The sequence below is a fragment of the Equus asinus genome, chromosome 23 (genome assembly GCF_041296235.1).
Source record: "Equus asinus isolate D_3611 breed Donkey chromosome 23, EquAss-T2T_v2, whole genome shotgun sequence".
NCBI lineage: Eukaryota > Metazoa > Chordata > Mammalia > Perissodactyla > Equidae > Equus > Equus asinus.
The window spans coordinates 55,406,508-55,431,338 of record NC_091812.1 but is presented as its reverse complement, the minus strand read 5'-3'; the positions used below and the strand labels follow the sequence as shown (position 1 = coordinate 55,431,338).

Here is a 24,831-nt window from a genome sequence, read left to right as displayed (position 1 = left end):
ACTAATGCTGGCTGCAAAAGAAGAGAAAACATCAGATAAGTCTGAATCCACCCAGGGTCAAATTTGTGTACGGAAAAAAAGTATTTAATTAAAAGTGCAAGGAACTGGCCCCATCTCCAAGAGGTTAAATTTCTGCATGCTCTTCTTCTGGCTGCCCAGGTTCACAGGTTTGATCCTGGGCATGGGCCTACTCTGCTCATCAGCCATGCTGTGGAGGCATCCTACATACAAAACTGCAACAGATGTTAGCTCAGAGCTAACCTTCCTCAAGCGAAAAAAGAGGAAGATTGGCAACGGATGTCAGCTCAGGGTGAATCTTCCTAAAAAACAAAAAAAAATGGAAATGTGCCATCCTCAGTCTATGAAATCAAATGTAGCATCTTTATACTATGAAATTGAAAATTTCCAGTTCAGTGTTTAGCAAAACATAACCCGACAAAAATCTTCTGAAAATTACTCACTTAAGTAGCTAACGAAATTTACGAAATTAGTATAAAGTCTCAGCATTCTCTTCTGAGAAGATGAGTAGAGCATCATCTTCTTCTCTCATGTCACAAGATCACGATGAGTTTAAATATGATATTTACGGTAAAGAGCTGACGTGAACTATAAATCAGAGAGAATCATCAGATTTGGCCCCTGGTCTTGAAAACTTGTCAGGAGGTATTCGCTGATTTATTCTAAGCTATCATGATTTTTACTCTTCTCTGGTGCAGTGGTCCTCAACGTGGCTGCCCGTTGAAATCATCTAGGAAAAGTTTTAAAAATTTCTGATTCCCAATCCCATCCTAGACCAATTAAACTAGAAGATCTGGGGTTGAACTAAGAAATTACTGTTCCCAAAGGGTGCTTCTCATGCGTGGTTGGGGTAGAGAACTACTAATGCAGTGCAAATCTACTTACATAGTAGTATACTGGAAAGCCAAGAGCTAGCAAATGAAAGCTAGGTGTGTTCCAGGCTGTGGTGCAAATATCTTCCTAACCTTTACACTCTTCCTATGTGCACAACTCGCCACTAAACTTTTAACTTTGATTTCACCTAATACAGCTTGGAAGACCAAAGGATTGGTGAAGAGAGAAAAACCTCCACAATTTGGACTAATTGGAAAAACCTATCTAAGTTAAAGGAAATTCAACATGTTAGGACACTTTTAGAAGAAATGTAATTTTGTGCCTCAAAATACCATCTTTATCCAAACAAAGGCTTACAAGTTCAACAGAGCATCTTTCATTCTTTGAGTTAGACTTGTAGAGATCCTTAAGAGAGATTTTTCAACGAATAGGTTTTTAAGATATGTATAATATAATATAATTAGAAAATAAGTTATATCAGTATATCAAAAGCTTAGAAGATGTTAACATATTTTTATTAACGATTAGATGACTGTGACCTTATAATAAGGGACAAATATAGCATTCACAGTAGTCCCTATTTTCCTCATTCTTCCCAACTACAGTTCTTGATACTTCCTTCTGCCTAAAGCCTCAGTCACATGCTCCGGTGTCTCATTTCTCTCTCTCTCTCTCTCTCTCTCTCTCTCTCTCTCTCACACACACACACACACACATATACACACACAATCTTTGAAAAGGTAGATGTGTCCTTAGCTCGGGTCCCTAACTAGCAGAGCCCAGAATGAGTCTTGTTTCCCATACACCTGATACCCACTGGGCTGGGAATGAGAAGTGGCATCTTAATCATCACTGAGACTGTATTGTCTCAGCGTCAAGTGACTAAACTCAGAGCTGAAAGACTTGCCAGTCAGAGAGAATAAAATATTACAAGAATCATAACTATTACTGGAACTGTAATGAGAAAATCGATTAATCAGAACTCTTCTCAAGAAAAATCTTAGATTCCATTGGGAGGAATGAGCCACCTTAGAAGGAAGGAGGAATATGATCACCAAGGAAGCTGAATTGTCTTCCAAAGAGTAAGGGTCTGGCTAACTGCAGGACTTTCTTTTAAGCATGCTTTTTTTTGGTGAGGAAGATCGGTCCTAAGCAACACTTGTTGCCAATCTCTCTCTTTTATTTTTTCTCCCCAAAGCCCCACTACATAGTTGCATATCCTAGTTGTAGGTCATTCTAGTTCTTCTCTGTGGGATGCTGCCTCAGCATGGCCTGATGAGTGGTGTTAGGTCTGTTAGGATCCAAACCAGGGAACCCCAGGCCACTGAAGTGGAGCGCACAAACTTAACCACTCAGTCACGGGGCCAACCCCTAACTGCAGGACTTTTGAGGTGAATGAGTTTGGGACTCTGGGTGACTTGCTCAGAACCACATTAGTGAGGCAGGCATGGCCACCATCAGTCCTCAGTCTCTCCCTTCCCCGCCTGCCCCATGCTTTTCCTTTAAATCAGTGGTTCTCAAAGTGAGATCTCTAGACCTGGAGTTTCAGCGTCTCCTGAAACCTTGTTGGACAGGCATATCCTCAGGCCTTTCTTCAGAGCTACTAAATCAAAAACTCTAGAATGGAACCAGCAATCTGTGTTCTAACCAGTCCCCCAGGTGATGCGGATGCATTCTCCAACCTTAGAAGCCTTGCTCTAAGGGTTGAATAAAAACTGAAGGGCAATAAACAAAATTAATGGGTGTTAAATTATTAGTCTTCCCAAGACATGTGTCACAGATAGTATTCCATCCCTAATATTCTGCACAGTGTCCCTGTCCAGATTTCCAGTTCCTTGTTAGAAGTGTAACCATTTCCTCACATATAACCCATTGTGGCTGAGGTCCTCTCACTATTTAGCCATTATCTCTCCTCCATTGTCAAGGACGTAGATCCTACACCTTTATCCATTCAGTCACCAACTAGAACAGGTTCATGAAGGTACTGACTGCCTCAAATAACAATTACCAATCTTTCTTTTGCCCTTTCCCATCCTGTGACTACGGAACTTCTTCTCCAATGCAGATTCTACCGGTTTGTCTCCCTTACGGAGCAATGATTTCCTTAACCATGGCTGACTAAATGAAGTCCTAGAGCTTTATACAGCAAAGGACCTGGCTACGGCCTGTAGCTGAAGGGTTAGGTATCTCCAGTATCAAATCACCTTCCTTGGCCTTCCCCACTTTATTCAACAACCAGGGTGTGCTGCAATATGGAACAACCCAACTTCTGAGGAGAAGACCTAATGTGTGCTGTTTGCCAATTTCTGAGATGTAAATACTCCCACTATGGCTAATACCATGATGTTACCAGATGTAGAGTTGCAAAGAGATGTGTATAATCAGCTCTGGAGAACCTGTGTCAGCCAGCTGCAGCCCACCACTGCCAGAAGCCCATAGTAACCAAAAAAATCCCTATGTCCCAGTCCACCCAATTTATGAATACAGAAATGTTAAAATGAAGATATAAAATTATAATAAATACGAGGAAATAAACATACAAAACCTCAGGCTCACATAGTAATTGTATACAATTCATTTCCCAACAAACATTTATGTATCTACTAGGTACCAGGTGCTCTTGTAGGCACTAGGATAGAGCAGTGGACAAAATAAAGATCCACATCCTCGGGGTACTTCTATTATAAAGGGAACACAATAGGCATAACAGGCATGTAAAATCTGTGTGTTAGATGGTGATAAGTGCTACGGAGAAACAGTAAAGGAGATGGACACTCTGTAGGGTCTCGATTTTAAACAGTGTGGACAGAGAGAGTCTCACTGAGAAGCAGACACCTGAGCACAGGCCTGAAGGAAGTGAGGGAAGAATTTTTTGTGGAGAGGCAACAACAAAAAACAAGGGTCTTGAGGCAGGAAGGCATTTAGTGTTCTCAAGGCACAGCAAGGAAGCAGGTGTGTCTGGCATGAAATAAACAAGGAGATGACATAAGAGAATGGTAAGGACAGATCATTTAGGGCCTTGTAGGCTTCTCACAGTGAGATGGGAGCCATTGGAGGATTTTAAGGAGACAAATGACATGACCAGAAATACCTTTTAACAGGATCACTCTGGCTCATGTGCAGAGAATAGATTGTTCCCGTGTCAGGTGAATGAAGTGTGCAAACAAAGAGACAGGTGTAGGAAGGAAGTACAGCTACCCAGGGGAGAGATGGTAGTGGACTGAGCCAGAGTGGTGGCAATGGAAATCAGGAGAAGTGGTCAGATTCTGAATGTGTTTTGAATATGGAGGCAACAGATTTGTTAACTTATTGGATTTGGGGTATAAAAGAAGGAAAGGAATCAACAATGACGCCAAGGTCTTTGATTTGAGCAATGGGAGGGATCCAGGTGGCATTAGACGAGGTGGGGACACTTTGCTAGGAGCAGACAGAGGAATTCACTTTGGATATGATATGTTTGAAATGACTATTAGATAGCTAAGAGAAGATGAAACATCAGTACTATATATAGGAGCTTGGAGTTCAGAGGAGAATTCCAGGCTAGAGCTGTGCATTTGGGAATGGTCAGTATGTAGACGGTATTTGAAGCCGTGAGCCTGGATGATCACAACAGTCAGAGCAGGCATAGAATAGAAGAAGTCCAAGAACTGAGCCTGAGGAAAAACCAGTAAAGGGGATAAAGACAGGAACCAGAAAAGTAGGATTTCCTAGTTCATAGCTTTCTGTGACTATGACTTGATACCAAATCAGTCAAGTAATGAACTTGAGCACTTACTAAATGCCAGGCACTACTCCACGTAAACTGTCAAAGTCTTATAGTACGAAATTGCATTAAAAATGAAGATAAGATTGATAAGGAAATCCTACCCTTGCTCAGGAAGAGAGATTTTATTTAAATTACCCCAGTTTCCAAATAAAGAGTATCCAAATTAAGGAGGATTCACTGTTCTCATTGCAATTTGTAAAAAAGAACAACAAAAAAGGAAATCCAATATTATTTAAAACTTATATTCCACTTACTTCAACTGACAACTTCTTCATGAAATATGTCCTGGTTGTAAACCTTCAAAAGTCATCTTACATTTGATCTACTACTCCATAAATTCTCCTGTGTTCCCTCCCAACTGTGTGTTAACTCTCTCCATAAGATTCCACAACAGTAGGGTTGTCCTACTCTTACAGCATCCACTTTACTTCAACTTGTAACAGTCATTCATAAATGTTTTTTCCAATTCTCTGCCCTTCTTTCCTTCCTTCCTTGTGTCCTTCCATCCTTCCTTCCTTTCATACTCACCATTCGTTCCATCAACAAATAAGAATGTGCTAGCTACTGTCCTCGGGACATGTGATCTTCACATTTCTTTATATCTCTAACGTCCTCTCAGGGAGCTTTGCAGATTTTAGGAGACCAACAAATATCAAGCAATTTAAAGAATAAATTTCTCAAGAATTGTTATTTAAAATGTCATTCTTGTCTTTTCTCTAAAGTTAAATATCTGTGCCAGTCCACAGGCAGAGCCCAAGTCGTAGAACAATGACAGAGTTTGGGGGAGTGGAAAGAACACTTGGACCCCTGCTTAGTAGGTCCCAATTCCAATCCTTGTTTGTTGAGGAGAAAGACAAAGAGTTGCTGTGAGTCTCAAAGCAACATGGACAAGACACACGCAGTCTCAAGAATACAATCAGAATTCATTCCTTATGTAAGTTTTATCCCCCTGCTTCCATCATCAAGAATCAGAGTGAATACGTCCCTCCAGGTTGCATTTTCAGAAGTGGGAGTTCATTCCCAATTGGCTTATTTACTCTCAAGACTAGCTCATTAGAAGCTGTATCCTGCCTTTTGGTTCTTTTCTTTTTTTTGAACTAAAGTTTAATTATTCCACAACAAAAAGCAACATCTACTCTTGTATATGTGATCAAAAGATTACATTCTGAATCAAATAGTTTTTAATTTTTCATGATCCTCACTTTTGTTTTTTCTAAGGAAAATCAATTTTTAAAAAATCTTGGGGAAATCCTTCTGTAGTTCCAAAAGTTGCAATGATCAGAGCTCAATATTTTACTTACAGATAGGGCTGTATTTGTGAAAAAAACTAGTAATTATATAGCTAAATGCTGTGTAACCATCACACTGGTCAAGAATAGGGCATTGCCAACGCTCCAAAAAGTAGAGAATTGCTGAGTCATGGAAGAAAGAAAGAAGGAAGGAAGGAGGGAGGGAGGAGGGAAGGAAAGAAATAATGTAAATAGTTAACTTAGTCCACAAAATCAACCACATTTTGATACTAAAGTAAAAGAGGAAAATGTGAATTAAGCCATTTACAATAAAAAACATAACTATCTGAGCAAAATATTAATACACAAATAAAATTCATACGATATAGATTTAGAATCAAAATAATTCATGAATAATAATACAAATCTATTTCTTAAATCAATATCATAATTGTGTATTATATCATCTAGTGAAAGAATATTGCTAGAGTTCTATGTAATGGAAGATGAATACAAGATCTATATTTATAAGGTTTATTCAGTGCCCTAAAGTATGAGGAAATATCTCAGACAATCCAAAAATTGCAATGTCAATGGGTTATAAACACTATTAAACAGAGATTCATCCTCAGACACAACTAATCTTAGGCCTGGCATACAATGTCTGAAATTCCAAATGCTTTTTTGCATAAGCATGCAGTTATAATAGACAAAATGGAAGACACACAGGCCTGTTGCACTGATTTGAGAATCTGCAGACAGCATTCTATTTCAGGTCTCACTCTGAACTTGTTATAAGACCTTTGGTAAATCACTTACCCTCAGCTAGCTCAATTTCCTCCCCTTAAAATAAAGATGAATGTTTCTTTATTAATCCAGACATTCATTCAGCAAATGTTAACTGAAAACCTACTATGTGTCTAGCACTATTTTAGACACTGAGAATGCAGCAGTAAACATGTATTTTACCTTCCCAAGTACATGCAGAAGGGATGGGAATAAACCATAAACAAGCCAGCAAACAAGAAAAAAAGCGAGAGGTACTATCAAGAGAATGCACTTGAAAATCCACTTTCTGAGTAGCTGGACTTTTTCTCTTTAAGGTTTCAAAGTTTTACAGTGGGGAGGGGAGGTTCATATCTGTCTCTAATCATATTCACACTTATCAGTGTTGGTGCTCACCCATTCCCAGAGAACCGTGTCATCCCACACAAGACATCTCATTCACTCACCAAAGATCTACCTTATTACCAGAGAATCGCACAGGGGCAAACACTCCTCCTAAACACGAAAGAGGAAGAAGTGGTGAGCTGACTTTTTGTTTGTTTGTTTAGAAGACAACACATTGCCTGAATTTTTCAGGGTGAAGAGCTCACTTTCCTAGAACATGAACGGAAAAGTAAATAAGCAAATTTAGGAGAGGACACTTCTGGGAGTTCTTGCATGCTTTCCTCACAAAGGTTGATTTCAGGAAATTCAACTGCCTCTTCTTCTCCTACGTGCCCTCCTTAAAACTTTATATTAGGACATTTGTAGATCTCAACGTGTAATTTCCACAAACTAGGAATATATGGTGTATATTTGCTGTGGAAACAAACAAGTTTTCAGATAGATCAATCTACTTTCAGTTGCTTAGCAGGACTGTCCACATGCAAAGAAGCGTTTAGGGCAATTAAAAATGGTAGATGGGGGAAAGCATGTGAGTAAGACAATGCCACTTGGTCTTGGAAAAATAAGCAAACAAACAAACAGACCCGCACTACCACGAACAGTAAAATCAGGCCTTAGGAAAGAAGGTCCCTGCCAGGGAATTACTCGCCCTCTACAAATGGACCACAGAACTAGACAATCCCATTGGTGTTCCATAAGTAGATATATGACTCACAAAGATGACTTTGTACAGCAGAAAAAGAAAGCAGTAAAAGCATGCAAAGGTATGGAGAAGCATAAGACAGAGCGAGAGGTCTAACTTGAGAATCATTGATGTAACTGTAGCTCCTCCCTCATCTTTGAACTTCCCGTTTATGAAGAGGACCAGTCTTTCCACAGCCAGTCCTTCCTCCCAAGGTCCACACCCACATTTCCAACCATCTTTTGAATAATTCTGCATCTGAAATAAAATATCTCTAAAATCCTTCAAAATATATTCATTTTTAGGATTTGACTTTTCGCGATTATTCAATTTGGAAAGTTTACTCACTTTGAAAAAGTCTTCTTTATTTTATTCAAAACCGGAAACAAGTTTTCCTTTCTTTCTTTGTTATCTGCTGGCATGATCCCTATTATCCAATAAGCAGACCCCATTTTAGATATATACAGTCTTTCATTAAACACTTCAGACTTTTTTCTCAAAGTTCAAGTCAGACCAGAGTCCTATTCAGAGAAGAGGGATTCAATCCAAGTCAGAACTCACTTGTTAACCAAAAACAGAACTTTTTTTTTAACCTGGATTTTTATTATTTATTTAAGAATCAGTATTTTCTTTTCCTTTCATTTATTTTTTAATTTTTATTGAGGTATAACTGACATATTATATTAGTTTCAGGTGTACAACATGCTTCAATATTTGCATATATTGCAAAATGCTCACCACAATAAGTCTAGTTAACATCCAATGTCATACATAATTACAAATTTTCTTTCTTGTGATGAGGGCTTTTAAGATCTACTCTCATATGAACTTTCAAATATGCAATACAGTATTATTTTTATTTATTTTTTTTAATCTGGAAGGCAACACTAAGCAGAGTGGGGAAAAGAAGTATAAATTTCAAATTCTAACATAGTAACGTATGCATCACGTGACCTCGAGAGAGCCTGCCTACCTTTCTTCATTCCATTCTTCTCTACAAAAGGTAATAATCCGAATTTCATAAAGCAGAAAAATTAAGTCAGTGATTTAAGTCAAGGAAAGGCACAAGTTTCCCCTAAACTAGATATGATAATTAGAGCTACAAATACAGAGAGCAGGGACCATGAGGAGCCTACAGACCATGTGTCAGCAAGTCTCACTATAAGGTCAATAAGACCTTTGTTGAACAGAAGGGCTAAATCAGTGTTTCCCGAAGCTTGACCCCTTGGAACCCAAGTCCTCAAAGAGGTTACCTCTTAAAAAAAAGAAAAGAAAATTCTGTAGTCAAGTGACTTTTGGAAACACTGTATAATAGACGCATGTCAGAACGATTCACAATACACATTAATATATTAACACCACAAAAACCTTGCAGTAAAAAGATTTCTAACTTTTTTTGATGCAACTTTCCTGAACTTCTTTGACTATAGAATTCTTTTTTGTCAAAAACTATCTAAATAAAGCAGCTTCTGGCCTAATTTAAGTTAGTATTAACAACATGTCTTTCATTTCCCCAAGCCTATGAAGTACTATCTTTCTTAACTTTGCGTTCACCCTATGGAAACCACAGTTGATTCAGCTTAAAGTAACTCTAGAGTTTTGGGGGGTTTTTTTCCCTTTATTAAGTGCAGCTTCACTTTGACATTTTTATCACTCTCCATTTAAATCTTTTGAGAAGTGCTTTCATTTACCTTATTGCCTTTTCAATCTCTTCCACTTTTACCCAGACTTCATATCTGAAACACCTTCTCAAGGATTCTCAAACAATTGTATTTTATAACACTAGGGTATTTATGAGAAGTATTTCCTTCTTCCTGTGAGTTTATTTGGCTTTGCTAACATCATCTGACAGGACTTTACCTTTACGTTTGATGAAGCCTCTTTCGAGGTGTGTTGACATGTCAGTTGATGGTCTAGCAACTCTATTAAAGATTTGTAGCTGTTAGAGTGTTGCTTTTCTAAAAATGTATACACCACTTGAAAAATCAATCCAGAGAGTTCTACTGTTCAACCTTCACACCTATGCCCTAATATCAGTTTCACTGTCAAAAATGAAGTAACTAGAAACGTGGTTGACCAGAATATACCATTTCCCAACTAGACTGGAATGCCAAGGTGTTACCTCACTGTCCAAAATTGTCAATTGTTTGCTCTGCCTAGACCTGGAGCTCTCAACTGTTATGCTTATGCTCACACCCTCCCCTATTGCTATTTGAAATATCAAGACAGTTAAATGATACAACTAAAAGCAAATTTAAATAATCATAGTGTTAAACATGCCTATTTCAAATGCTTTTTGTGCTTCTCCTGGAAATTCTGAAAAAATCCCTGGAACTAAGTAGGAGGAATGAAGCTGGGAAAGGGGATGATGGTTAATAATATCAGACCTAGATTATTTCTAATACTTTGAATTGGTGTTTCTGCCTTCCTTTCTGGTCCTACCTCCTGCATTTTCTCTTCACATTTATCATTCATTCATTCTTTGGAGTTCTAAAGTTCATCATTGATGTTCTTGTATACTTCATAAATTTGAAGGACTGTATATGAATGAAAGAAAAACAATGAAACACATTCTTTGCATATTGACTAATTACTACTCCATCTAGAACAATCAGAATTTTCTAAACTGGTAACATAAAACACTAGATATTAAAAGATGTGTTCTATGAATGTGTTCTGTGGTCAAATGGCCTGGACATGGTCAAAAGAGTTTAGAAACACGGGTTAAACAGAGTCACCCAGATTTCCTTCTTTTAGGACCCCTCAGATTAGTCAGTATGCGAATATTCATCATGACTTCCTAAGAACAGCGTATAGGATACAACAGTTCCCAGTCGTTCCCCCATGCAGACCCTTTATCCCGTCACATATACTAGCATATGCCAGAAGTGACTCCAGTGGAAAAACGCCGTCGAGAGATTCTGGCTAACTCAGCCCTCCACAGTAATCGTTCCAGGAACAGTGAAAATAGAAAGCAGTGCTATAGAGGGACTTTTATTTCTTCTTCCCTCCCACCCTCCCCAAAAAAGGGTAGCAGCTAAAAATAACTGATATATTTTCCACATGTCCTCAAAATACACTGAAACATTGAATTTATCATTTAGTGATTTCGAACTTTAAAACGATAGAGAAAATAAAGCACATTTGAAGTTTTCCGCATTAAATTCGAAATGACATATTACTTATAAAAAGAAAAATACAAAAATAGTTTGATTTAACTTTTTAAAATTAAATATATCCCTTGGTATACAAAATTTGGTATTGAAATTGTTCCAGTTACTATTCTTGCATTGAAACATCACCCAAAAACTTTGTGGCATAAAACAAGCATTTTTACTACGCTCACAGAAAATGTGGGTCATGAATTCAGAGAGAGCACAGTTTGTTTCTGCGCTTTGATGTTTTGGGCCTCAGCTGGGGGTGACTCAAATAGCTGGAGCTAGAACGGCTGAGGCTGAAACCCACTTTCAAGATGGCTTCTTCATCCATACATGTGGCACCTTGGAAAGGATGGCTGGAAAGCTGGCCTCAGGTGAGATGCTTAGCTGAGCACATCTACACACGGCCTCTCCACCTTGGGGCCTCAGAATAGTCAGACTTCTCACACCACAGCTAGTTGTTTCGACAAACAAGTCAGAACACCCGTGGCCTTATATGATCTGTCTCAGAAGTCATAGAATGTCACTTCTGCCATATTTTCTTGATTTCAGCAGACACAAGCCCACCCAAATACAAGGTGAGTGACCCTGTATCTCAATGGAGAGAAGTGTCAAAGATTTAATTTAAATGGTCACAGAAATACTTTACAAGAAGTTCCTAGATTTTTCTCTACCAAAAGAACCTCTAGATTTCACCTCTCAGATTCGCCTGAGATAAAATGCAGCAGCGTGATAGGATGATTTGGGGCAACTCAAAATAAAACTCTCAGGGAAAAATGACAGAGCTTGAGAAAAATTGAGTGTGCGTGTTGGTGAGGGATTGCCATCTTCATTTTTGCAGAAAAGATAAAAAATACAAAATATGAGACTTGGTTGAAAAATTAGGAAGAGACCATAATTTGCGAGATCTGATCAAAGTTCCCTCTATTACTGACATTAATCAGACTAGTTGCCTCAATATATTAGTCAAAAGCACATATCATGCTGGATTAGAAATTCTTATCTGGGTATAACAGACTAACCCTTCATGAGATATGGATCAATCAACTCTTCAAGTGGTTACATGTATTTGTGCCCTCATTTCAGGTTCAGTCTATTCCATGCAGTCCTTCAACAAACACATGCTGAGCTCTTCCTATGTGCCTGCACCGTGCTGTCAGCTGAAAACACATGGATAAACGGTATTGTTAGTTCCTGCCCTCCAGTCTAGAGCTTAGTCTAGAGCAATATTCATACACTCATTAGCTCAACTTCTCTTTTTAGGCAATCCTATCACAGTGGAAGTTTGAAATCTAGATATGTTAATAAAATGTCAGTTACATGATGAGGAAACTAAGAAAACAGTCACAAAGCAGGTATTCATAAGTCATGAAATCAAGTTCAGAGTAGGAAGGGGTCACTACAGAACTGGGCAAACTAAGAAGACATCATGGAGGTGTTTCCGAGATTTGTTCTCTAAAAAGAGGCAACTTACTAATGACCAAATATTGAGCTTTATTTGTACCAATTATACATTTTCAAAGGTATGTGACAATGAAAGTTGTGCTATATAACACACAAAGTACAGGAAATCTTATATACCTTTAATTTATCTAAACCAAATTATGTTTAGCTCCAGTCTCCACTTGGTCTCCACTGGCCAAGTTTGGTGAAAAGAACAACATCAATAATTTCTGTGTTTCATTGCTCCATTCTACTCCCCTGCCTGCCTGCCTGTCTCTCTCTCTCTCTCTTTCTCCCTTCCCTCCACAGCCCAATTCTTCTCAGTCATGCATTCATTTTATATGGTACCAAGACATCATAACTTACAAAGTCCCAGAAAAACAGAGGAAGTTCTCCACCAGTGGTCACCCATGGCCATTGGGAAAAGCCCTCATTGTCCTTGTTAATATGGTTCCTTCAGAGATAGCCAATGCTGCTACTGGCTCAATTCCACGTTGTGTGAATTATCTCTACACACTTTCTCCTAGTCTGTCAAGTCAGTGTTGGGGCTTATTGCCCAACCTCTTGGGGCACTTCCACATAAAAACATGAGTGTAAACTTTTTTACGGGGTGAAAAGGACTAGAGCACAAAAACACAAAGCACTAGCTGACTTTTCTGTCTAGAAAACGTGTAAAATTATTTTTTATTTGGTTGTTGTAAACCTATTCCAGCAAAAAGTCTAAGGACAAGGTCACAAAATTATTAATATATCATCCTTCCACAAGTGATAATTGCACTTTTTCTTTTATTTAAAGGTTACCAACTTCCAGAAAAGAACTACCTTGTTAAAAGGGGAGATTAAAGCACGTGAATCCTCAATACCTATTAGCTGCCCAAAAATGAAAGGAAATATGTAAATGGCATTGGTAATAATAAAATGAAAAGGTAGTTCTGTTTAGTTATACATCTAACATACCTAGTATCAGTCATTTTGTTCTGTGCTATCATTTTTAAACTATTTGGTATTCGTTGTAACTTACCCAATCATAATAAGTTCACTTGACATTTGGAGATTATAGCCTGAATAATTATCATCCAATTTGTATATCTTTTAGGATCAATTGCTTACCAATACTGTGAAATTTTTTTCTAATTTGAAAACTCTACTGAAACAATAGTTAGTCATAACTGACAAGAAGCACATGGCAGTAATCCTGTTTTTTCCTTTGCCTTTTTTTTTTTTAATTTTTTTTAAAGATTTTTTTTTTAATTTTTTTCCTTTTTCTCCACAAAGCCCCCCGGTACATAGTTGTGTATTCTTCGTTGTGGGTTCCTCTAGTTGTGGCATGTGGGACGCTGCCTCAGCGTGGTCTGACGAGCAGTGCCATGTCCGCGCCCAGGATTCGAACCAACGAAACACTGGGCCACCTGCAGCGGAGCACGCGAACGTAACCACTCGGCCATGGGACCAGCCCCTTTCCTTTGCCTTTTTGATGAGAGCACTTACAATCAACATCTCAGTATCAGAGACTGCCATTGTTATCAGCACGTTACTTCAATCTGTCTTCAATCTATACCACCAACCGAGAGATATTAACCAAATTTTACATTTCAGTAGTCAACCTGCCTTTTCTATTTATTTTGTGAATAAAATATTTAGGTGTAATTCTTGGCTGATCATATCAACAAATGGTGTCATTATTGGTATAAAAATAATAACGTTGCATTTAAATATGATTTCTCAGTTGAGAGCCTCATTTTACAGGAAGTTAAAATCACTCCCATCAGGGATATAAAAAGTTAAGTGTTTTGCCCAACACACTGAGCTATTAAGATAATCAAAAAAATGTTTTTTCCTAGGTTTCAATCTTTATGCCCACCTTCATCCCCACTCCTCGCTGAGAACTATCTATAAATAAATGACTCTGCACATTTTAACTACATCTACCAAAACAAGCTGCACAGACCCATAGGCTTGTGGAACATTATTGCTCAAAAATTCTTCGGAGGTTTTGAAACTGGTTGCACATTGGAATCACCCAGGGAGCTTTCTAAAATGCCCTTGCCTGGGTCACGCCCCAGAGACTCTAATTTAATTGGTACAGAGTGAGGCCTAAACATCAGGATTTTTAAAAGCTCCCCAGGTGATTCTCATACGCAGCCCAAATTGAGAACCACTGTTCTAAACCCTTGTTTTACAGATGAAACAATTAACCCTATCAGTGACACAGACCAATCTGATGTTAGAACTAAAGCTAAAACTCGTCTTCAAAATTCCAGTTAATAACTCTTTTCACTAACCCAAGAGTTTGTTAATGTGTTTCCCAGGCATGGGGTTCCTCAGAGGTACTACAGGGGCCCTGGAAATGATGGGAATGAAAGAACAGAGGTCTGCTCCCACTTACCCCTCAACAAGATCAGCTCTAATTTATCTTTTTTATGTGATAGACTACTTTGCAAGATTTTTTTCTAGGAAAAAAAGAAAACACAGAGGAAAAAATGTGTATCCCCTAAAGTAAAAATAAGTTTTAATCTATTGCAAATAGACCATATATACAGCAAGAGATACTCTTCTCAAAAAAAGAAAGAAAAGAGTGCTTATTTCAGCAGCTTATATACTAAAATTGGAATGATACAGAGAAGATTAACATGGTGCCTACGCATGAACGACATACATTCGTGAAGTGTTTCATTAAAAAAGAGAAAACAAAAAAAATCTGACTTCTTAAGGATAACCCTGGGCCAGTGGATAATGTTATACATGTTAAAATGTAAATTTAGGGGGTTGATCAGTTTCAATCTAAGACAATGGAGAGTTTTTAGAGCCAAAGATTAACTGCTTTTAAAATTCCAGTCTGTATTTTATAATTCTTAAGGAGAGTTATGTCCTTCCATGGTGTGAGGTGAATTGAGAGGGCCCTGGAGGAAACTTAGGTTTGAGAACGTAAGAGAGCATTTCATTAAACAAACAAGAAACAGAAACTGGATAGAGTGGAAGGTCAGAAGAGGAGGCCAGAAAAGACTGTAGGAACAAGGGCAGAAAAGTTGGACAGAGAATGCTAAGACAGGAAATCTGGCTCCTGGAAGAAACTAGACTTATGCTTACTTTATAGGCTGTACAAGAAAGGCATACAGGCTGAGAAGAAGAGGAAGTGGAGAACAGCTGTTTCATCGTCTCAATCTTCGTCTGGAAAACCTCCGTCCACTTCACCTTTGGAGCAGGCTGCAGCTATGAAAAAGTTAGGCCACAGTGCTCAACGTGGCTGTGGCTATTCATCAGCTGTGATATCAGCTAAGACTCAATCAACATCTACCAAAATCTTGCAAGTTGCTACTTAACGTTTGTCTCAATAGCTTTATTTATTCACATCTTTCTGCCTTTGAATTTCCAGCAGTCACTTATTCTTTTACTTTTATTTTGACGTGTGTAATATTTCCCATTACTGCATAAGATCTGAAATAGAATCTCATTAATATAATTTTGTTATTAATAACTGGAGATAATGGATAATTTATAAGAATAGCTATCATACATCGATCACCTATCATTTGCCAAAAAACATGAATGTCACCCTGTAAATACTGTCTTTAATCCTCACAAAAACACGATGAAGTTAATGTTGTTACTTCTTTCTACTCATGGGGAACCTTGGGCTCAAAAAGGTTATTTTGCCCAAGGTCACACAACTTTAAAATATTCTTGTTAAGATTTCCAATGCCTGTGTTCTTTCCTCCACTACACCATGCTGTTTCATTCTCTCCAGAGACCCCTGAATCAAGAGGAAATGTCCCCATGTTTCTGAAATAGGTAGGCCATCAGTACCAAGCATATTTGAAGCTACTTTCTTTCCATTAATGGGACTCCATTTTCCTTTGTATCTGGAGACTCTCGGGAAACTACTACTTTACCATGAGTTGCAGATTAAAGCAAAAAAAAAGTAATTATAAAAAGCATTTCATGACTTAAAAGGACATTTACTTCTGAATGAGACTTTGCAAAATTTCATCAAATTTTATGAGATTTAAGCATTGTATATTAATGAATCCAGAAGTCCATCTCCATCTAACTATATAATAATTAATCTTCTGCATGTCTACCTTATATAGCAAGACAAGGGAAAGTATTTATTTTTGAAAAATCCTTTTTTTTCATTTCCTCCTGCAGAATATCTAGTAAAAATCCAACATTATCATGATCAGAGTTTAAAATGCTAAATTGTTTCTTATTAAAATTCTTAAAAATATAATGTAAAAGTCCTTTCTTTCTTCTATTGACCAAGGATGCATGTCTTAACTCATCTCTTCTAAAATATATCTAGCATTGTATGAATCTAACCCACGTAACACTAAAGTAAGATTTTGCTGGATGATTTTATATTTCAAACCTTGTACGTGGGGTTTCGTTAATAGTTGCTATTGGCTTGCAATATAACAAATATTCAGCTTCCAAGGGTGACTTCACTTCCAGTTCTCTCTTCTTTAGTATTTAACTTATGTTCCAGCTATCTCTGCTTGCTGAAATAAAAACAGCTAAAAGTTACTGAGTACTTAATATATCCTAGGCATTTCAATTGTTTTAAGGAGAAAATCTTGATTTGTCCTCATAATAAATCTATAAAGGACATACAAATATTACTCCCATATTACAGATAAGGAAACAAGTTTAAGTAATATATCCAAGGTTCCTCTCTTAACAAGTGTAGAGCATTGATTCAAATTCAGGTAGTCTAACCAGAGCCCTTTGACAACTTGGTTGCTCTTTAACATACAACTTTCACACCCGTTAGCCCCTTCTCTTATTCTGCCTTAAATTATTGTTATACCTCACTGCCTGCACAAAATCAGAAACTAGAGGACACAGTCTCTGTTTCTGTTATTCCTTTTATCATCTTCCTGTCTCCTAAGATAAGGCCTTGCACAAAATGGGTGCCCAACAGCTTGATCTAAATTATTAAATTAAATTTCACTAATTAGATTAATCATTTATTCATTCATTCCATAGATATTTATTAAGCACGTCTTCGTGTCAGTCACTGTGATATATAATAGAGATAAAATGGTGAACAAAATAGGGAAGGGCCTTCCTTGTTCTCCTAAAATTAATATTCTAACATGGTAACGCTATATTAAAAATATATATATAGGTAGTCAGTGATTTAGTTGGTACACTTTTAGTTGTCAGTGAAAGGAACTCAACCAACATCAGCTTAAATTAAAAGGTAACTTCATGACTTACTTTTCTGAGAAAACTAAGAGGTAACTCACTTGAGACACAACTAGATGAAGGCTTCAAAGATGCCAACAAGGAGGCCGGCCCATGGTTGAGTGGTTAAGTTTGCGTGTTCCACTTCAGCAGCCCAGGTTTTTACCAGTTCAGATCAAGGGCACAGACCTAGCACTGCTCATCAAGCCATGCTGAGGTGGCATCACACATAGCACAGCCAGAAGGGCCTACAACTAGAATATACAACTATGTACTGGGGGGAGTTGGAGAGAAGAAGAAAAAAAAAAAAAAGATTGACAACAGATGTTAGTTCAGGGCAAATCTTAAAAAAAAAAAGAGAGAGAGAGAGAGAAACTGACATCTGGGAATTTTGTCTCTCTCCCTCTTAGTTTTGCTCTCCTCATTCTGTTTTGTCCTTGGGTAGAGCTCTCTTCACATGATGGCAACAAGAGCTCCCAGAAGCTCCAACTTACAGCCTAGCAACTAAGGGGTCGGGGAAGTACTTTTTCCTGAAAGTTCCTGCAAACATTTTTGGTGGAGCTCTCTTTGGCCATGGGTGGGTCACACATCCATCTCTAAACCAAGCAAAATGGCCAAACTAACTAGCCATGCCTTGGTAATGCTCGTAACTCATCCCTGTGGCGGGGACAGGTTCCTGGAATGTTAGGGAGGGGGAAGCTTATCAATAAACCACATACCTATTACTGTCAAGGAAATAAAAGTGTTAGCTACTCCATAACCTCACTCGGCAAGAAACATTTCTCTATCCATATCCTTCAAAGAAATTACCCCTCATAAAATGATCACCACCAAGAGTCTTTTAAACCTTATTTTGGTTATTTTGTTGAATTGGTAACTCTACTAAGCTCACCCATTATATTCAACTTGTCAGTTTAAAAAAAGACAATCCCACCAGCAAAAGCAGCAGGCTAGTAGCCAGACTCTAAACTGATATATGCATTAAAATAGCTGCATTTGAGAGATATTAAAAAATCCAAATTTGAACAAAATATTTTATTGCTCCTTCTGCGTTATTAGAATTATCATCTCTTCGACCCATCATGTCCATAGAAAACCTTTCCTGAGCTCAATTTAAACAATCTTTGTTCACATAGCTTTGGCTAACCCCCTAAACGCTTGATAAACACTGTCACAAAATAGCTCAGAAAAAGTGAATTCAAAGTCAAACTGATCCACATATTAAAATTCTGAAAAACAAAATTGTACAAAGTACAACAATAATGTATAAAACACACTGGGAGACTGAAATTAATGGGAAGGTCAGGGAATGGGAAGCAAACAGAAGTAATTGAAGTGCTCATTAACTCCTTTCACTTAGGGGGACTGAGTGCATACGTTGTGAAAAACAACCACCCAGTTGATTATGGAAACACAGGGAGCAATCAAAGTTAAAAAAAAAAAAAAAAAAGAGCAAGAAGTCGAGGCAGTTAAAGGGAATAATTTGGAAACAGACGAGAAATAAAAATAAAGAAAGCAGCTGACAAACTGAAAAAGGTGACTGGGGAATCCTTGGGGACAACGAAGAGAAGTGGGCTTTCACAAAATGTGGGGACGGATTTTCAGCAACAGTCAAAAAGCTCTAAAGACATTAACATTGAGCCTGTTAGTTAAAATCAGAACTAAATGCAGCCGATATCATCTCAGAGTCCAGTAGATAGCATCAATTCATAAGAAAAAAAATCCCTTGAGCGTTATTAGTGCAAAATTTAAAGGTAGCAATTATATATGCACACTGCATGAACTAGGCTAAATATAGAAGCAATAAAAAGGGCAGGTTAAGGCACTTAAATAAACAGACAATGAAAAGAAGAAACAAAATTGATGGGAGGCACTTCTTTCTAAGGGATTTGGCAATATCATATCAGACAAGAAGACATGCTTAAGATGATGGGGTCAGGTAGAAGAAAGAAATTTTCACTAAAATGCTCATAAAGGAGTGGAGACCCAGATTAGGCTTCTGTTTAGCAGATCAACCTAATATGTTTTTAAAGTGTGACAGAAAGAATCCTATATGTTCATCAAAGAACAGTTCATTTTCTCTGGATCACACAATCAGACAGCATTTTGCACCCTCTCTTGCAGTTAGGTGGGACTTGTGAATGAGTTCTGAACAGTAGAATGTAGGAGGAAGTAATAAATGATGCTTCCAGGCCTAACCCTAAAATCTCTTGAGCCATCCTTCAAGTTCTTCCTCTCTTGCGTCCAAGAAGAAGGTAAAGCCTCTACATAAAAGGAGCCTGATGCCCTGAATGAACGCATGGAGCAGAGCCTCTCCGGGGACCCACAGCAAACTACGACATAAACACTAAATGTTTATTTTATTAAACAACTGATATCAGCCTGCCCTGGCTAATACACAAACATAGGCCCAGAACTTACTGAAGAAAACTGAATTGTTTACATGATAAAGCCAAATGGTTCTTGAAAGCAGAGCTGAAGAGAGACAAGAAGGAAGAGTCCTGTGTACAATGAAAGTCCGGGGATGGAGGAAGTGGAACAACCAGAGAGTTCACATTATTTGAAATGGCACAGGGTATATAAGAGAAAGGATGTCTAACATAAATTTCAATTGCATGCTGTGCTGTGGGGCATGGCACATTAATCCTCCTCTCCCACCCTTGGATACCAAACCTTCAGTAAAATTTACTAAATGCAAAGCTTTCAAAAAAATGTTATCTTGATGGTGAAAGAATCTAATCCGGGTGTGTCTAGCAGGGTAATAGAAAGGAGAAAAGGAGCAGTGTGCATAGGAGGTGAAACAGAATGGAGATGAAGAATTTAGTAACTGCAGCTTCCTTCCTCCTTCTGTGGGGATACCATTACTATAAAACCAAAACCAGATAAAGACATGACCAGAATAAAAACACAAAACTACAGACCAATAACTCTCATGACCATAGATGCAAAAATCCTCACCAAAATATTAGCCAATCCAATCCAACAATGTACAAAAAGAATTATATAGCACAACCAAATGGGACTTATCTCAGGTATTCAAGACTAGTTCAACATTCAGAAATAAATTAATGTAATGATACTGGGAAAATGCGATATTCACAAGCAAGAGAATGAAATTGGACCCTTATCTTACACCACTCACAAAAATTAACTCAAAATGGCTTAAAGAATTAAAAGACCCAAAACTGTAAAACTCCTAGAAGAAAATATAGGGAAAAAGCTCCTTGACATTGGTCTAGGCAATGATTTTTGGGGATATGACGACAAAAGTAAAAATAAACAAGTGGGACTACATCAAACTAAAAAGTTTCTCTGCTCAGCAAAGGAAATCATCAACAAAATGAAAAGGCAACCCATGGAATGGGAAAAAAATATTTCGGAACTATATATCTGATAAGAGGTTAATATCCTAAATATATAAGAAACTGATAGAAATCAATAGCAAAAAAATAAGTAGTACAATTAGAAAATGGGCAGATGATCTAAAGAAATATTTTTCCAAAGAAGACATACAAATGGCCAACAGGTGCATAAAAAGATGCTCACAGCTAATTATCAGGAAAATGCAAATCAAAACAACCTGGAGGTATCGCCTCATACGTGTTAGAATGTCGATCATCAAAAAAGCACAAGAGATAGCAAATACTGGTGGGGATGTGAAGAAAAGGGAACCCCCATGCACTATTGGTGGGAATGTAAAATTGGTGCAGCCACTATAGAAAACAGTGTGGAGGTTCCTCAAAAAATTAAAAATAGATGTACCATATGATCCAGCAGTTCCACTTCTGGGTATTTATCCAAAGGAGACAAAATCGTTATCTCAAAGATATATTTGCAACCCCATATTCATTGCAGCATTATTCACAATAGCCAAGGTATAGAAACAACCTGTGTTTGTCAATGGATGAATGGATCAAGAAAATGTGATATATATATACACATACATAAAACATTGAATATTACTCAGCCTTAAAAAAGAAGGAAATCTTGTCATTTGTGACAACATGGATGAAGCTGGAGGGCATTATGCTAAATGAAATAAGCCAGAAAAAGAAAGACAAATACTGTATGGTATCACTTATATGTGGAATCTAAAAAAAAAAGTGTACTCATAGAAACAGGGAATAGAAAAGTAGTTGCCAGGAACTGAGGTGGGGGAAATTAGGAGAGGTTGATAAAATAGTGCAAACTTTCAATTGTAAGACAAATAAAAATTGTAAGACAAACTTAAAAATTAATTTTTTAATTTTACTACTTAAGAGTAGAAGTTAAAAGTTCTCACTAGAAGGGGGGGTATTACATTTTGCATTCATTTTAAAAATTGTGACAAAACATAAAAATTAGACAGCTAAAAATATTGACAACCCATAATCCCAATACTCAGAGAACTACTACTGTCATTTTCACAATTATAATCTAACGTTGATAGCTGTTATTGCCTTCTATTTCATTATTTTTTACAATTTAACTTTTTATCATCTGCCTCATCCTGTCTTTAAACCTTTTTTTTTTTAAGTTATGCTTTTTTGGTGAGGAAGATTGGCCCTGAGCTAGCATCAATTGCCAGTCTTCCTCTTTTTTTTTATCTCCCCAAAGCCCCAGCACATAGTTGTATATCCTAGTTGTAAGTCCTTCTAGTTCGTCTAAGTGGGATGCCACCACGGCATGGGTTGATGAGAGGTGTGTAGGTCCGCACCCAGGATCCAAACAAGCAAACCCTAGGCCAATGAAGCGGAGTACACAACCTTAACCCCATGCCACCAGGCCGGCCCCTGAAAACCTCTTTGTCAATGTTATTTTAAGATTAATATGCCATACCTGTAAATACATAAGTTACGTAACCATTCCCCTAAATGGAACATTTCAGTTTTTCTAAGTTGTAATTTTAAGTAGTATTGCAATACTGCTACTTTAATTGTAGTATTATAAGTAGTATTATTGTAGTATTACAGTATTACAGTAATACTACAATAATATGACTTCAGTATTGCAATAATTTTAAGTAGTATCGTAATAATAAAATTACACATATACATTTTTTTCTACAGTTTGCATTATTTCTTCAGGATAAATTCCTAGAAGATGAATTCTTAAGTCATGGTGAGTCGTATAAACTGAAGGCAGAAAACATATGTTGAATTAAAGAACTCTAGTTGGTTTTTGGAAATCTCTTCTTCTAGCTGTAATTATAACAGTCCCAAAGAAGCTACACAAATACTGTAAAATTAGTAGTAGGCCAAAGGTATTGACATATTGCAAATTAATCGTGTATTCAAGTCGATTGGAGTTATTTCTTGAATTTGACGGGAAGAGTCATAAAGATTGGTTATTTATCCAGTGGCATAGATTTTTGAGCTTCTGTATAATTTTGAATGATCTATTTTAAACAGCATAACACACATCTACACATACAGCAAATTTGGCATCTTATTCCAAATGTCTAAGATGGCACAACCACTAGACTTTTCTAATTGAGAAAAAGGAATATTTCTCAATCCAGAGAGATAATGAAAAGTTGTCTTAGTGAAAGAAACAAACAAGCCTCTATGTTTCTCCTCAACTCCTTGTTCCGTCCCTGCCTCCTTATGATAGCAGCCAGTTTTATATTGGGAAGTTCCCTGTCCATGACATTCTTTCTACTTGAAATCCAGCTACATTCCAGATTGCTAATAATTGAAAGATCAATTGCATCATAGGCTTGACTAAATGTCATTTCAAGTGGCACATATCCAAGATGGCAAAAGCTAGAATATTGACCAGAACAAAGAAACTGCTGATGTTGTTATAATAAAGGATGAAAGATCCATGTGTGATCTTTCCAACAAACACAAACTCTTTAAGTTCACTTTTAGGCTGTATTTTGGGAACAAAGAGATGAGATTTAACTGACCATCTTTTAAAATATGTAATACAACAACAGAATTTTTAAAGGATGATACTGTCTTATAAAATGGAACCTTGAAAACAAAATAAAAGTCAAAAAATAAATACTCATGCATACAAAAATTTAGTACTGGAAGTTCAAACAGATTATAAACCCCGGGATTGTGGCCCTCATTCCCTTTTACATTCCGAGGTCCTGGTCTCTTGCTTGGCCCAGAGAAGGCATTCAATAAATATGGCTGAATAAATGACTCCAAATAAATGCTCTTCCCACTGCGCCACAGAGGGAGAAGAGAGATTTTTTTAAACTACCAGACTCGGGAAACCTTTATCCTATTACCATGGTGGCTGAGTCGCGGGGTCAGCAGGGGAACCTAATGGTCATTCCTGAAGATGTTTAGGGAAATCCTATAAGGTTGTATGTGACACAGCAGAAAACAGAAAGGACCATGAAATGCGAGATCTAGTATTTCATAGGGGCCTGGTCACTACTAAAGCAAGGAGATCTTGAACACAATCGTTTGCTCACTCTCATCCACATTTCTCTCATCTGTAAAAATAAAAATGTTAAACAAATAATCTTGGAAGTTGTTGCAATCCTAATATTCTACCAATATGTGAAGCCTAAAAAGAACAAATGCTGTTGCTTTTTAAACAAAGACTGTGTATTTATTATGTAGTTCTATAGAAGAATTAGAATTTAACACATGGATAAAGGCTCTATAGTTTTGAACAGAAGATAATTCTCACATGTCCACAAGTCTACAAACCCAGAAATTCCTGAGGATAGAAAAATAGAAGATGCTAATCCATAAAATCAGAGCATTCTAACAGGAAGTGATGGCATAGATTCTATCTGAAAATATATTGTTCCAAAGGTAATGATTTAGAACTTGCCATGAATGCTGAGCAGAAAGAACCAAGACCAAATAGAAAAACCGCTTTGCCTAAGGAAAGCAAAAGAAATATATCTGCCTTTCAGCTTTTTCTCTCCATGTGCCTCTTCAACAAACAAACAGACACACACATTATGAATGATATTTTGCCAGGAATACACACCAGACAGATATCTTATTTTAAAAGATGGGAAAAGGAAATTAAAAGAAGCAGTGATTTTCTTTGTCACATCTGACAATGCCCCCAGCAACAGGTGACAATGAAGGAACTCTGCAATGATATGCATTCTGCTATATCTTTGCTGAACTGAAGCTTTCCCAGTCAAATGGAAAGCAGGTAATATCCTCCATTAATACAAGAAAAGCTTTAAAAATTGCTCGAGTTTACCAGTATCGTTATTATACTATCTGACTTTTTTTAAGATGCAGGTGTAAGATTCAAAGTGACAGCAGAATGCACATGTCAAAAAATATTCTATTTAGTGGCCTGCATTTTGAGGAAGTAAAAGAGCCTGAAAATTAACTTAATCTATTTACAATAGCTTTAAACCATAATGTTCTAGAAAAA

At 37.3% G+C, this 24,831-nt stretch overlaps 1 non-coding gene across 1 annotated transcript; it reads left to right on the top strand.

The window, feature by feature from the left end:
* Positions 1-14,875: 14,875 nt before the first annotated feature.
* On the top strand, positions 14,876-14,980 carry LOC123280310 (U6 spliceosomal RNA). Its single transcript, XR_006519117.2, has one exon. It is a non-coding gene; the product is annotated as a U6 spliceosomal RNA (small nuclear RNA).
* The last annotated feature ends 9,851 nt before the right edge of the window (positions 14,981-24,831 follow it).